Source organism: Panthera uncia, chromosome A2 (genome assembly GCF_023721935.1).
Source record: "Panthera uncia isolate 11264 chromosome A2, Puncia_PCG_1.0, whole genome shotgun sequence".
Classification (NCBI taxonomy): domain Eukaryota; kingdom Metazoa; phylum Chordata; class Mammalia; order Carnivora; family Felidae; genus Panthera; species Panthera uncia.
The window spans coordinates 115,056,479-115,069,239 of record NC_064816.1 but is presented as its reverse complement, the minus strand read 5'-3'; the positions used below and the strand labels follow the sequence as shown (position 1 = coordinate 115,069,239).

Below are 12,761 nucleotides of genomic sequence, written 5' to 3'. Positions count from 1 at the left end.
TTGGAGAGAACTGGAGACAAATACCCTTCGGAGACCAAGTTCGGATCAGAGGCCTACTAGGATTTACAAATCAGATTTCCTTGTTCCCTTTGAAACGTGTCTTTAGTCTAATCTGAAAGCTTGTCATGCCTGTCAAAAGAAGCTGGCGACAGGTGAATGGGAAAGCATTCTGAGAATGAGAATAAAGGGGTTTTTATTAGGGAGGGAAGGCATAGCAACTTAATAATTACTGTTGAAATAGTCACAGCAATGCTGAAGCTTCTCCATAATTTAATCTAACTTAATACTAACTGCCTCCTCCCTAGTGGCAATACATAAATTAATTAATAGTAGGTTGGATTTGAAGCTCTGCTTTTATATTTAGGCCATTATGAGCTTGTTCTTTGTGCTTTTCTGAGTTGGCTATGTCTGTTCACAGAGCTGTAGAAAAGAGAGTAGCTTCTGGCTCTGTTTCCATTGGGACTTCTTATCAGCATCGGGACTTTGAAAACGGATGCTGTTCTGTGTTTCACTCTCTCCTGTTAGTAAACACGTAAGCCCTACAGAGAGGCCACGTCTGCTTGGTCTGTGATATGAACTAGGTATGGTTCTGGAATATGGATCTCCTCTCTTTCGTTTTCCTCTTGAGAGGTGGTTGGTAGAGGATAGTTGTTAAGTCTCTGGGCTCTGCGTGAGATCACCTAGAATGGCGTCTTGGTTCCACCATTTATGTACCGTGTGGCCTTGGGCAAGGTGCGTAACCTGCCTGTGCCTCCGTCTCCCTATCAAGAGAATGGGTGATAATTGAATCTACCCTATAGGGTTGTCACGACGATTAAATGAGTTGATACATGTAAAGTTCTTGGAAGAGTGCTCAATATGTTGTTAAGTCCCAATAAACGTATCCTCCGGGTACTCAGTTTCTCTTCATTTCCAGAGTACCGACACAGTATTCACTTGCTTGTCACCAAGTCCCTCCCACTTGCCAGATGGTCTAAAAGGGATCCAAGGTGGCCATCCTGAGCTCCTGGCTCCACTGTAGATACCACTCATGTGATGGCTGTTGGGAAAGCGCAACGGCGGAGATGGGGAGGACACCATCCAGAAAGCATTGCCCTCTGCATCCTGGGGACACCCCAAGACGAGTTCTGCGTAATTCATCTAGAGCTTACCAAGTTCAAGGGAAGAAGAAGATGTGCAAAGAAAGATTCCCGATGCTTGTGATAAATGCTATCGAGGACCTCACAGTAGTGGGGAAAGGGATTTCCGGTTTGCTGCAGATCAGTTTCCCCAAGTAGATTTCACCGTCTTCTTTTGCAGCGCCACAGGTTTGTGGCGGGCAACTGGCAGCAGGACAGAGGAGATGCCAGTGAGCTGGAGGCATTTGGCTGCGCAGAACGTGCTGCATCTTGGTGTCGATCGGCCTTGTGCCCCTGGCCTGCCCCTTCTCCCCTACTTTTCATATAGCTGGAAGAGTGGTTTTCCGTCGCGTCATTTCCCGGTGAGGCCCTGCAGCACAGGGTCCCGCTGTGGACTTTGGGATGGGACGTCCTGAGTTTCAGTCCCAGCCCCACTGCTTTGCTGAGCTGCTTAGTGCCAGTCACTGCCCTTTTCTGTGCCTCGGCTGCCGCACTGGTAAGGTGGCATCAGGATGCTAGCTTATTAGGGCTGTTGGACAGCAAAGTGCTTTTGCACAGGGTAAGCCTGCAGCATTGGCCATTGTTATTTTCTGGCTTCTGGCCTCATCTCCTGCAGACTTGTGGGGACGGCCCGTCCAACCCTGTGGCCCTCCCGCTCTCCTGCTTCATTCTGTCGGCTCCCTCCTTGCTTATCTCATGATTTAATGCCTCAGGTGAGGCCTTCCTGGCAGTCCCTCTGACCTCCTCACCCAGAAAACCCCTGGTCCTGCACAATTCATGCTTATGTCAGTATTGGTCTGATCATATGGTATTTTAACATTTTATTTTATTTTTGAGAGACAGAGAGAGAGCATAAGTGAGGGAGGGGCAGAGAGAGAAGGAGACACAGAATCCCAAGCAGCCTCATGGCCCTGAGCTGTCAGCACAGAGCCCGACGCGGGGCTCGAACCCGCGAACCGCGAGATCGTGACCTGAGCCGAAGTCGGATGCTTAACCGACTGAGCCACCCAGGCCTCAAATTCTGACATGGGTTGACACGGCTGGCATAAGCACTGGTGGATTTCAGCTGCCCAGTCATACCACAGGTCGACTGCCTGCTTAGGGTACACAGCCTACCCTCCGTCAACCGAGGGTGTTGTCTTGATTCTGTCTTGATTCTAAACACACTACTGTTTCCAGACTCCTCCTTGCTGGAGAACACAGGTCAGATCCTTGTCTGTATCCAGATGATGTCTTTTCTTTTGGTTTTCCTTCTCAAGGGAGGCCGACTTCCCATTTAAGAGATCACAAGAACAGGAAAAAGTATAGAATGGTGGATAAGGGCTTCGGTTTAGAGTTCGGAAAACTGGGTTTGAATCCCAGTTCCGCCAGGTATTGTTTGTGGTATTACCTCAAAGTAAATCACTTAAATTTGCTGTGCCCCAGTTTCTTCACCTGTAAAGTCAGAAGATACACCTTCTTCACGGAGCTGGAAGGGTTAGGCGAGGTAATAAACGCAGGAGGCCCAGCACGGTACCTGCCCGTAGGGAGCTTCCAACACTCGGTCCCTGACACGGTTGCGATCACTGTTGGTGTTAGGCTTTTGGATTCCATAGCAGCATTATAGGTTGGCAGTGCTACCCCAGCCATTTTGGAAAAGTGACTATTTTTCCCGAGGTGAAACCGGGAGAATGGAAAACAGGTATTTGGACAGGTGCCAATCTCAGCAGCTTGGAGAAACTTCACTGCATGGTGTTGCTTCAAATAAGAGAGGCAGTACAATAGCACAAGACGTTCATACAGGAAGAGGACTGGAGATGAATCTGTTGATAACCGACTTCTACCTAGATACGTAGATACAAACAGAGTGTTATGCCCGTGCCACCTACCTAGCCAGAATACCACCAGCTTGTTTATAAGTGTTTTGTTCCTGGTGTTGCTGTACACGTCACCTCGCCTCACCCCTGCCGTGAGTTTTGAAGAGGCATTTTACAGTTCCCGCTCTTCACTATTGAGCAGACTTAAAAAGCAGTTGCTTCTTTTGAAGCTCGCTTTTGCCCTCCAAAACACCTCCTCCCTGTTCTTTGGGAGCAGTGCCTCAGAATGCCGTCCCCAGATGTCCACGTGCGGGGGGCGTTTATCAGATAAGATTTTGGCAGAAAGGCCTGAGTAAAGTTATTTTGCTATAAATCCAAACCAGCCCTTATGAAAATAGCCAAAGCACATGTAGTTATGAGCACATGGCAGGGTGCTGTTTGCTCTTAGAGGCAATTAACTGACATAAGAACAATTGTAAAACTCCTAACGTGTATAGCAGCCCCTATGTCTTAAACAGTATATTTCGTGCCGCACGATGCAAGCTCTGTCTCACATCTGCCTTTTAGTTAATGTTTGTGGTAGCAACCCAGTACTGTTGTCAGGTACATAGCCTGGCGAGGAGAAAGGGCTCTCCAGTTTGAGGGAGCCCAAGCACTGGGACTAGAACTTTCCTGTTCAGTTTTCACTCGCACCTGTGTCTCTGTGTGCGTGCCATATCACATGCAGGTTTGTGTTTCAGATAGTCGGCATCTCTCAGAAGCAATCGATGATGTTACTGGATAAGGAACACATTAGTCTCCCTCTCGCCAACTTACCTGGTTTTCGCTTAGGAAAGCTGTCGCTTGCCGACAGGATAGCTCATAGTTTGCTTGCTTCATTTTCAGTAGCGGTGGGAGTATCATCCACACATTTGTGTGATGTTTACCCAGTGCCTGTAATACAGAAGGTACAATGCTAGGTTGAATTCTGGGTCCTGAAAGCAAGTTGCTGCTGGTAAGGAAAAAGGGGGAAATTTTTTTTTCTATTTCTTTCTTGGGTCCTCCTGGTGGATTTGAAAAAGGAAACACAATTTGCACATTGTCATCTTCTCTCTTTATCTGTATCCCTTTATCTGGGCAGCAGGTGTTTTTCTGGTTCTTTAATTTTATTTCCCCACTGTGGCGCCCTTTCCCTGCTATATCCCTATAGCACTTCATTTACCAAACTTAATTTTACCTTTCTTCCCCTTTTAACCATTCCCATTCAAAACTCCCGTCTCTTCAAGGTGGCCAGTTACAGCTGGTCGTAGGAGAACAACTCTGCCTCGTGGTGCGAATAACTGATATGGTCTGGCCTGCTTATAACATCATTTGCATTTCTCAAAGGGCGAAGCCCAACGAATTTCCCATTTTACTAACTAAATGGTAAACTAAAGGTGGGTGAACCCTATGAGAGGTTTGGAGTATGGTGTTTTTTGGGCAGAGGAGACCCAGCCTTCCTTGCTTGGGAGTTGGCCTCTGTGGTTAAAGTGGGGTCTGCTTTTTATGGATTCTCCCTTTCCTCCGCTTACATATTCTCTCGAGGGTTCCATGTACATCTGTGAAGATTCTTGTGCAGCAGCAGCAGAAAGTTCCATATTTGGGTGTAGTGTGAAGGACCAGAGATGGGTTGGGGTTGAGGGTGGGAGAGAGTAGCGGCTCTCCGGACTTACTGTTTGTAAATTGAGTCTAAATTGAGAGCTAACTGTCTTCGGGTATTTTATTTGGAAAATTGCACCTGCAGTTGGAGGATTAAAAAAAGTGATCATGGTTGACCTTTCTTCCCCATCTATGTTTCATTTCCACACTATGTTTACGCATATGGAGGCAGGGTAATTCTGAATAATGGTAATGATGAAGGGCCATCGTTACACAGAAGATCATTCTGTGCTCCTAATTAAAATTATGGCTGGAAATTGCTTCCTTATGTGTAGCTCAAATTGCGTTTGCGATAATTTCACTTTATGACTTCTAGTTAATCCTCTGCTTACCACCCTTAAGAATCTTTCCTCGTCCTTGCAGTTGACTTCTTTGAAAGCCTTACGGACAGTCTTGGTTTCCCATAAGCTAGGAGTATCCTGATCTTTGTTCCTGTAAGTGTTCCAGCTTGTAAGCAAAATGGTCTCTGCTCTCTACTCTCCCATTGCACTGTTAATGAGTTCTGGTCTGGAACACAACTGGATTTCATGTTGCGGTGAATATTATAAATTAGCTGAACCTTGCTGATTCTCTGTCTCCCTGATGAATTCGTTGCTGACTGTCTTTCAGGCCAAGACTGCCACATACTGTTTACCCTAATTAGTATTCTCTAATGGTAATCAAGTGACCAATAACTCACATGTTTTCAAAATGAGCACTTATTACATTCCATTTCATCAGTTATAGTAGGAAAATTACATATAATGATATTCTCCTTGGGATTTCCACTAAGAAATGTTTTAGCCAAGAAACGTCTGATCATGGGGCCAGTATGATCAAAGAGCTTTTTGTTTTAATCAATATTTTATGTGGTCAGTCTCTGACCCGTATGTTCCAGGTGAGACTTTTATACACGTAATTGGAAGGCTTGTGTGTTGATCTTTTTTTTTTTTTTTTAATCCCATTGGATTTCGAGCATCATGCAGAACAGTAGTAAACTGAGAGAGCTGTGCGTTTGCTTTTCCCACAGAAGAGGAAAAACTCTGGAGAAGGAATGCCCGTGGCAAGGCGACAGCCCAGTTTCCCAAGCCAGAGGTTAGAAAAATCAGGCAATATTTGACTCCCTAAAGGAACGGTAGTAGAACTCTAGGCAGATTGCAGGAGAGCACTCTGGGGTACGCTCTGCAGGTCTGTGGTTGGTGCGGAGAAAGGCTTATTTTGGTCATTTGTTGAATGAATAAAAGAATGCTGTGTCTAGAGCTTTATCAGCATGTGCAAAGAGCAGGCTGTAGGGGCCAAGTATCTGCCCCTTTTGCTTGTTAATAGGAAAAGAGATGATAATTATGATTTTGAGGATATTTAAACATTTTCTAATCTTCTAGTGTAATAAAAAAAATGTTTTAGAAGGAGATTGGCAATCTTTTGCTGTTTCCCTAACCTCGGGTATCAAGGGGGAAAGTTAGTTCATTGTGGACCCTCAGGTAGTCATTTAGAAATTAAAAACCAGAACAAAAAAGTTTATTTATTTACTTTTTGAGAGAGGGACAAAGAGAGCACAAGCAGGGGAGGAGCAGAGAGAGAGAGAGAGAGAGAGAGAGAGAGAGAGAGAGAGAGAGTTCCAAGCAGACTCTGCACTGTCAGCATAGAACCCGACAGGGGGCTCAAGCCTACGACCATAAGATCATGACCTAAGTGGAAATCAAGAGTCAGACGCTTAACTGACTGAGCCACCCAGGCGCCCCTTCAGGTAGTCATTTAGCTTGATTGGTTTTTGTTGCAGTGATGGAGTACAGTTTTGAGGGCCTTCTATCCTTGTGACCACACGAGTCACCAACATGCAGCTCAGTCATTTTGTACTTAGAGTTCCCAGGTTTATGAAAACTAATGAACGCTTTTTAATGTTAAGAATAATTGGCTTAGAAACCACTGTGATAGGTCAGGGCATCTCAGACCTTCATGTGTGGTTATATTAAAAACTCAGCCAGAATCTCTGATGAGAGGTCTGGGAGTCTTTGTTTCTAGAAAGCTCTCCGAGCAGTGGTGATGATATACCTCAGGCGGGACCATGCCCATCACTCTCAGAGAACAGTTATTCATGAAGAACATATCACTTGGATTTTTCATGATCATAGATAGTAAGGGACCCTTGGATCTCATTCAGTTGTAGAGCAGTTCTCAGGCCAGATGGTAAGAGGTTAAATTATTCCCTGTTCTTTGGCTTAACACACGTAGATTTTGCATTCTGTCCGATCTCTTGTGTTCAAGAGATTGAGGGGTATGTTCGTAGGCTAAGAAATGGGGAGCAAGCACTGTTTCAGAGAGCTAGATCCCAACTAGACTCTGGGTAACATTGGCATACTACCTTAGAACTTCATGTGTGTTATCCCAGAAACACGCAAGAATTTACCTTTCACGTTATGATGAGTGTATTCTGTGAAATGCCATTTATGTTTCGACCACCTCCAGGTTGAATCGAATTAAAGTTTATGACTCTGCGGGCAAGTTAAAAATTTTTTATTTATTTATTTTTTGGATCTCAGTTTTGTTCCAGTAGAGCCTTTTTGGCTCCCTTTGAATTTAATTAGAAAAACCTTGGTCTAATAAGTTTCATTAAAGTGAATACTTCTTGTGTTAATATATTGCATATATATGTCTAGAGGCCTTTAAGTAAGCAATGTGTACACATTCATTAAAATGAGCTAAGGAGCTAATAAAAATTACTAATAAACTCTATTAATGCTAACTCACTTAAATAAAAACAATAATGAGATTTTTAGCATACTTGTACAAATGACACAAATATTTGTATTTATGTGTTCATTGTGGATATTTATGTACTGGTCACATAGACAGATTTTTAATATCTTGATTTTTTTAAAAACTCTTAACCAATAGAGAATATTTATAGATCCTGTCATTTTATATCTAAGAGAATCAAGGAGTGGTAGAAAGATGTTGACAATGTTGTTACATGTAAAAAACATAATACAATAACTACATAAACTCTGATTTCACTGTTTTTTATTTATTTATTTTTATTTTTTTAACGTTTATTTATTTTTCAGACAGAGGGAGATCATGAACGGGGGAGGGTCAGAGAGAGAGGGAGACACAGAATCTGAAACAGGCTCCAGGTTCTGAGCTGTCAGCACAGAGTCCGACGCGGGGCTCGAACTCACAGACCACGAGATCATGACCTGAGCTGAAGTCAGATGCTTAACCAACTGAGCCACCCAGGTGCTCCTGATTTCACTATTTTTTAAAAGAGAGAGAGAGAGAGAGAGAGACACACACACACACACACACACACACACAAGAAGTGTGTGTGTGTGTCTGTGTGTGTGTGTAGAAAGAACCAGCAAGTTATCTGGAAGAATATAATGTACCAACGTATCTTAGAGGTGGGGTTGTGGGTATTTTTGCTTTCTCCCTTTTGCTTTTTTTATTTTATTTTTTTTACAAAGAACATGTGTAACTTTTGTAATCAGAAAAAAAAGTTGCTTATTAAAAGGTTACATTAATGGAAGATTCGTACAAACTTTTTCTCAACTACAATTTTCTGACATTAGCACACACACACACAGAAAAGGAACTTGTAGTCCTTTTGTTGTAGGACTGCTTTATTTTCCTAAAAAGAAATCCCTTTCGCATCCCCCTTATTAATACCCCTTGAAAATTGGAGACGTTACCATGTCAGTAATTTAAATACAGATCCCTGCATCAAAATCACCTGGGTATGCTTAGTCAACAGGCAGAACCCTGGGCCCCAACTCACATAAATCAAGGTGTTTGGTAGTGGGTCCCAGAAGCCTCCGATTTTATCGGGCATCACAAGTGATTCTGTTGCACAATGAAATTCGAGATGCACCCTTCTGATTGTAGGTTTCCTCGTGTATATTTATCTTATATTTAAAATACCTTCTAGATTGTCTTTTCATCTGCATTATGTTTTTGATAAACGTTTGCTGCGTGACATCCCTTTTATTGCCAGGAACGCTAGAAGGTTTAATATTCTCTCTAAGACGTAAAGATGAGAGGGAGTCCTCCATTCAGCAAGGGCTTTTGTAGTGTTCGCAGTGAATCAGAGACCCTCCGTCCCCCCAGGGACCTCCTGTTAGGGTGGGGAGGCCTGACTGTGAGGGAGTGGGTCCGGGAAGGGAGACAAGCATCCGATCCGAGAACTCTGTGATCCTCAAAGCTTCTCTCCAAAGGCTACACCAAACTTGACTTTCCTAAATAATAACCCTCTTTTTTTTTTTTTTTTCCATTCCTCTCTCAGCCGGAAAAAATTGGTTATCTTAAGAAATCAGTAAATCAGCATCTTGTGCTCTGAGTGGTGCATTCTTTGGAAAAAGTCACTGTGTCAGGAATTCACACAATTAGTGTGTTTATTTTGACTGCATGCCACGTGCCGAAGGTGCAGGGCAGCTATCCTTGGTTTCCTGTTGGTTGAAATAATTTATAGCAAGATGGTGCTATAAGTATAAAACTCAGAGACATACCTTCTTGCTGAAATGGGCTCGGAAACTGCCTTTCACATTTTGCAGACATAGAATCACCTGGAGGGCTTGTTAGAACAGATTTCCGGGCTCACGGCCAGATTGCTAATTCAGTAAGTACGGGGCTAGGCCTGTGACTCTGCATTTCTGGCAAGTGCCCGGCCAACTGTGGAGGCTGCTTCGGGAACCAGCGGCCTAAAAGGAACATCTCGGTGGCCAGGACGACAGTCACCCGTACAATGTGTTTGATCTGTAACTCAGACCTTACTATGCTTCCTTGAGCTGTGAGGTGATGATGCTGCATATAGAGGGCTGTCCTTCGTCTAACTGGGTGGCCGGCTCCACGTTTCTGTCTCTTTGACATTTAGCTCCACTTTGATGACACTAAACTGCTTAGCGCTGTTGTTTTCTTTTTAGACTCCGGGCCGAACGCAGTACTAGTGATGTTTCTCGTTAAGGTTTGACGTGCATCGAGGCAAGACTGGTGCAGTGTGGTGTCGCGCAGACCAGCGTGTGGCCCCTCTGCAAGCCAGGCTGTCGTCACCATTCCCAAAGCAGGTCCGTGCTCCGCCAGACAGACAGATTAAGCCCCACCCCACTTCCACACGTTTACCTGGGCGTCTGTGTGCCCCAAACCCAGCACCCCCCACCCACGCCCACTCCCAGATGGACTACATCTAAGTTTCCCTTAAGGTCATTTGCATTTAATACTAACTCTTAAAGCCTTCACAGAGTCAGGCCAAAGGGTGATGTGTTCGAAGAAGAATCTGTCCAGCCCTAGGCCCCACACTCATAAGGTTGGTCTGGGGATCCTACGCTTAGTATGGAACTGTCTCTGTGATCTTTGTCAACTCTCCATCTAAGCAAGCATCAGGACTTTTTGGAATATACGTCCCGAGCTTCTGACTGTTGTCTGGCATATCCTGGAGTCTTGGTTTAGGGTCTGGAGTAAACTGTTTGCCTAGTCCCCAACCTTCAGAGGCTTGCACGTAGAGGGCTTCGGCCAGAAGAAGTCCACCTCACTTCCTCTAAGGGAGAACCGTTCAAGATTGTACTTTCCAATTGGCGCCTCGATTTCTCAGGGGTCTGGAGAGGACTGAGACTTGACCTAGAGAGGAAAGTACCTTTAGAGTTCGGGGGAACAGGGGCACCCGGGTGGTGGCTCAGTCAGTTAAGCATCTGACTTCGGCTCAGGTCACGGTCTCCTGGGTCTTGGGTTTGAGCCCCGCATGGGGCTCTGTGCTGACAGTGGGGGGGCCTACCTGGGGTTCTTTCTCTCTGCCATGCCCCCGCTTGCGCTCTCTTTCTGTCTCTCTAAATAAATGAAATGAAAAATGGTTGGAATAGACTCCCTCCTCTTTCCTCCTGCCTATGCTTATGCTCTTTTAGTCCTGAAGTACAGCCCTCAGGTGGCATCCGTGAAATACTGTAGGGCTGGGGCTTAGGGATGCAGTCTTGTGGGAAGGTGGTCTAGGAACTCAGAGCTGTACTTTTCACATCACACACACACACACCTCCACTCTTCCTGCTCCTTGTCAGTAACCACGCTGGCCTTCAGGGTGTTCCAGGCTCATTTCTGCCCCAGGGTGCAGGCTTGTTTTCCCCTCCTGGACCTGGGTTCTTCCTTTTCTTCTAAATCTATGCAGAAGTCATCCTGCGAGAGGCCTTCTGTGCTGTGGTCTACCCCACCCTACCCTTCCCCTTCTCCTCCTTGGGCTACTTTTTTTCCTCCTGTTTTGTTTGTTTGTTTAATCACTACCCGAAATTTTATTGTTTACACGTTTCTTGGTTTACTTGTCTCTCCCCTACGCTAAGACACGTGAAGATAGGGATTTTTTTCTTACTCACTGCTGCCTCTCCAGCACGTAGATCATCGCCTGACAAATTGTAATTATGCAGTAAATATTTGTTGCATGAATAAGCGTTAAGTGTGGCAAGCACATTGCTTTAGCTTGGAGTAGTAGTGATGTGTTATTAAGGTGGCTTTGGACCCCGATGGGGACTATGACTGGGCTAAACACTTTCTACCCCTAAAAGCACCCTACGTATTGCCAGTGGAACCTGGCTGTTCCCAAGCAGCTCTGGAACAGCAGGACAAGGCCCGAGTATAGTTGAAGAGTGTCTCATTTGGCAGTTTTGAAGGGAATTTGACTACCTGAGCCCTGATGGAGTCCCCTCAAGGTCTGGCTTTATGTGCAAACCAAACTTGAGACCAAGCTTGGTCTTGGGTGGGCAAGCCCCTTGCATCATGCAGTTGAGCTGTAAGCCAAAAACATCGTGCATCCGTCATTTAGCTTTATGAGAACTCACTGCAACGCCAGTCAGCAAGGCCCTGCCCCTTTTCGTTTTTCTTTGTCCTCTCTGATGCCGCTGCTGGTGTGAGGGCAGCGGTGAGGTACAGGTGCGGGAAGATGGTGTCCCAAGCCAGCCCCGCAGCCCTTCCGAAGGGAAGATCCTCAACTCTCCTGAGCACCCAGAATGGTGTTAATCAGTATTTTTTTGGGTATCAGCATTGTCAACATTTACATTCACTTTACACGTTGGATTTGCATCTGAAAAGACCAACTATAATCAACATTTAAGGGATAACGCTCATATTTGCATATGATTGAGCAGACATGTTAAGTAATTTTAGCCTGGCCGTTGCTAGGAGACCAATTAATAATGCTCTACATTTCATTAAAAACTGGGTTCTATCTTGGCTTTCATTTAACTTCACAATTTGGCTGCTTGTGCGGCATTTTTTTTTTCTTTCTCAGTAAATTGTGACAGATAAATTATCGTTTTACCAAATTTATTTCTGTGATTACAGTTGTTAGTCATATCTGTCAATACAACTTCAAAGACTTTTTTTTTTTAGACGCTGGGTGGGGGGGGGGACTGAATGTTAACTGTTAATCGTCTTTTCCTTTATAAGACGATAGGGACTTAAATCATATTTTCCTGAAGGCCTCACAAATTGTGGGTTAACAACAACAAAAAAAAATTAGAGCAATCGTCCCTGTTTTCTAATTGCACCTTCGCGGTATGGTGACTAATAATTAGAATATTAGTCACTATTCAGAAAGTGACAGACAGCTGATTAAGCATTCAGCTGCATTTTGTTTCTTTCAGTTTTTCCTTGGTTTGTGGGCTACACCAGGTTCTGTCCTTGATGCAGGGAAATTAAAATTTTCATGACTTTATTTTACATAATAGACTCCCGCTCTTAGGAAGAGAAAATACATTCTTAGCTACTGTAAGTGCCTCTTTGAACCAATCAGCTGGGCAGGTGTATTTAAATTGTAATGACATTTTGCTGTTTAGCATTTTGTAGTATTGATCTGTTCAAAATGCTCGTTGAAAAGCAAAATTAGTTCCTATTCACATCTGTTTCACAGTATTTGAATCGCTTTATTTGGGTGATGCATACAGATGCATCTGGCTCTCCAACTTAGCTGAAATGGTGATCTTACCCGTTTTCTAAGGGCTAAACGAAACAAATGAGAATCTGCTTTCCGATTTACTACTCCACTTTGGTCTTTTGGATCTGAAGGTCTAGTGCAAACCAGGATGTGGAGTTTGGAAGCAGCCCTGGAGTCAGAATATGGCTCGGTGGCCTCTGTGACTCTGCCTCAGTGTCCTCGTTTGTCAAATAAAGAAGGAGGTACAGCAGCAGCAGGGACCTTGCACCTTGGATTGCAAAGGGCGGG

General features: G+C 44.5%; 1 protein-coding gene across 2 annotated transcripts in view; it reads left to right on the top strand.

Annotated features, from left to right (window-relative positions):
• JAZF1 (JAZF zinc finger 1) overlaps positions 1-12,761 on the top strand; it is a 275,833-nt gene that overhangs the window by 43,859 nt on the left and 219,213 nt on the right. The gene's annotated exons all lie outside the window — the stretch shown is intronic.